The sequence below is a fragment of the Tenrec ecaudatus genome, chromosome 2, assembly GCF_050624435.1.
Source record: "Tenrec ecaudatus isolate mTenEca1 chromosome 2, mTenEca1.hap1, whole genome shotgun sequence".
NCBI lineage: Eukaryota > Metazoa > Chordata > Mammalia > Afrosoricida > Tenrecidae > Tenrec > Tenrec ecaudatus.
Genome location: NC_134531.1, coordinates 117099137 through 117102461, shown reverse-complemented (window position 1 = coordinate 117102461; position 3325 = coordinate 117099137). Strand labels below are relative to the sequence as shown.

The window sequence follows — 3325 nt, the reverse complement described above, 5'->3', positions numbered from 1 at the left end:
ATCTCCCAAGGCATTGATTGACTTGAAGTACAGCCTAACCCTGAAGATTGCATCCTGCCTTATTTACATAATTTCCCTGAATCTTGCCTCGTTACCACCATAGAGGTTTATATTTACAACACATTGGCTAATTACAGCAGATCACGAAATGGGGATGATAATGTACTGAGATTCATGGCTTAGCCAAGTTGACATAATTCAATTCATAAAAGCAACTAAGTTGGTGGCATCTGGTTATCACTACCGAGTGTCACAGAAGGTCCTGAGCAGAGAGGGGAAACACAGATACCCACACATATACAACCCATTTCAAAATTATAAAGAAGAAAATCACGCTCACTGGTCTGAAAGACACTGGTGGAACGCCCTTCAAACCTGGAACTTAAACCAGCCCCTGGGGCTCATCTCCCAGTCAAACCATATCCCAACCAGCCAAATCACCAAGTGGACTCTGACTGATAGTCACCCTTGATAGGGTTTCCAAGGCTTTAAATCTTTTCTTTTCTTCAAAAAAGAGAGAGAAATTTATTTATTTTTTGCTTTAATCCTTACAAGTTAAGAATTTCAGCTAATAATTCACGTATTTGGTCCCTAACATACAAAGGATGAAGTACCCAAGGGCAATATAACTTCAGTACATTGTGCTGATGGTTGGGAAGTTACCTTTAAACTTTATCAAGAGCAGAAAGCCACAGATCGGCTACCAGTGATGACAATGGTGAGAACAATGCTACCTGAGCCAAATTACAGATATTTTGGAAAAAATGTTTTCTATATTAAGAATATTACGTATTTTTGTCTTAAATATTCAACAACTTGAAGTCATTAAACTTACAGTTAGAAAGGAACAGCTCCTAAAATCAGTGTTCAGGCAAGGGAAATTCAGCACAGAAGCAAACTTAGTGATCTTGTCTTCAGGGACTTGGGCACAAGGCTCACCGGAAGCTGATGCTCAGCCTAAGCCATTTATACTTCAGAAGGGCAAGGAAATGTTGGAATTGGTGGACTTCGAAATATTTATGTTCTTTTCTTAGCTGGGATGTATGGTAATTTGTAAAGTTGTATCCAGTTTAAGCATCAGTGTCTTCTGTATCTCAACTCAGGAAGCAGCAAGCAAAACTGGGGTTGACTTCACAGCCCAGAATACAAAAGGTGACTCCACACCAGGCAGCCTGTGTAGACCACAAGCAGGAACACGGGAGGGCGTGGACGGAAGCCCAGAGGGACCTGATGTCACTTATTAATTGCAATCTTGGAAGTGTCCTTTCCCCAGGTACTCGACTCACTTTGAGGCTTTCCTTCGACACCGTGTTCCTCTGGACACATTTGGGACGCAGCAGATTGTCTTCCATATTCGGAGGTGGAGAACTGCAGGCAGGTTTCAAGAAGAGAGCACTCAGTCTCCCTGGTTTCTCAGGGACCCAGGCTTGTCCAGCATGAAACTACAACCGAACCCAGCCACTTCTGTTTGCAGGGAGACTTCTCCCACGTCCCACACACCACCTGACAGCATCAGTCTCCTGTGGTGATTCGTCTAGCTCCACCTGCAGTTCTTGACCCGGAGGCCAGCCCAGTCCCACGGGTGGAGCTTGTGGCCTGCATCACCGTGTCGTCAACTGCATTGACGGCCTGCTGGAGAGCACATTCCAAGGCAGGTGCCCCGTCTTCAGAGGAAGGAGCCACTTCAGGAGGGCCAGTCCCTTCGGGACACACATTCTTTTTCTGCAAACCGTCTCGATTTGATTTGGCCACATTTAATTTTTTGAGCTGTGCCTGGATCTTGGCTTCCGTTGCTGTGGCAGGAAAATTATTCTGACTGGGAAGCACGTTCACATAGTCGCTTATGTGCATCTACTTTCTGGCCTTTGGTGCTGAGCTTGACTGGATGGCACCAGGTCGGCAGAGTGTTTTGGTGAACCTGGGAACTGGCGGCACTTTTGATGGTACTGGAGGAATCGGAATCTTCTTGCGGGGTTTCAAGCTGTCATCACTTTGCGAATTCTCTTTTTCTTTTTTAATCTTTTTCCATTTAGTCACTCGAGACCCACTGGTTTGTACAGTTGACGACGTGCTTGGTTCATTTGTGGCCCACAGTAGTTGTCAGGTTCTGACACTGGTTCAAAGCTGAGAGCCACACACTCTTCTGCGGGCTTCTCTGTGGAGTTCCACCATTTCCTTGACTCGTAGTTCGTTGTGTGGGCACAGCTAGGTAACCAGAAAATCCGTTACGATGGTTTATTAGGGAAGCTAACAGGTTACCTACCACCAGTCAGGCTTAGCGTCCAGCCATAATATAGTCATTGGTCTCCTCAGCGAGCAGTCACGTCTCTCAAAGGTCTCAGCCTCTGAGGCCTGTGTTCCCTTGGCGTTGGGCTCCAAGTTCAAGGAAGCTGAGCTCCCTGAGACTGTCCCTCAGTGCCACGGTCTCAGGTCAGAGGAGGGGTCATCCATAGGCTCGGCACTGCATTTCTGAGTCTCGGCGCCAGTCTCTGATGTCTCTGGCCGTGCTGGTTCCCAAGGCTATGAATCTGACAGGAGCAGGCAACCTCATTTTCTCTTGCAGAACAGCTGGTGGGTTTGAACCACTCCCCTGTGGTTAGCAGCCGAACATTTACCTAACCACCCCATCAGGGCTTCTTAAGCCGGCAATAAACCAACCAAACCAAAATCAACTCGCCACCACCAACTTGATTCGGAGTCACAATAAGCCTGTAGGACAGAGTAGACCTGCTCTGTAAATCTTCGTGGAAGCGGAAACCTCAGCTCTCCCAGGAGCAGCGGGTGGGTTTGGACTGCTGACTTGGTGGTTAGCAGCTCAGCTTGTGACACCCCGGCCAACGGGCCTTCCAGCCAGACAGAAGGCCTGTAAAGTGAGTCATAGCATCAGGCATGCGCTCCTCAAGACACTCAACTATCCGAGACCAAAAGGGCAAAGCTGGTCCCCAGCAAGGCTCAGACGGCAGGAAGCCAGTGGGGCAGGGAAGAAAGACAAATGGAGACCGAGCGGCCAGGCAGTGAGAGGGAGGAGTGCTGTTACATTGAGGGGATTGCAGCCCATATCAAGAAACAGAACGTGTGTGCACTGTTGATCGCAAAACGAGTTTGCTCTGCAACGTTCTCACTGAGCCTATCACAACAGCTATATCCATTAAAAATGTTTTAAAAGTTAATGAAGTACAACTTTGTGTGTGCGCTAGGCAAACTCTTGACGCATACGTTTTTGGTAAACAGATTGTACCAAGATATTTACTTACATTACGATACTGTTTCAAATTTGAAGACACTAAAAATAATACTTTGGAAGTTTTATGAATATGGATAAAGT

At 46.9% G+C, this 3325-nt stretch overlaps 1 pseudogene; it reads right to left on the bottom strand.

Annotated features, from left to right (window-relative positions):
• Positions 1–1094: 1094 nt before the first annotated feature.
• On the bottom strand, positions 1095–2085 carry LOC142440079 (developmental pluripotency-associated protein 4 pseudogene; annotated as a pseudogene).
• Positions 2086–3325: the final 1240 nt, after the last annotated feature.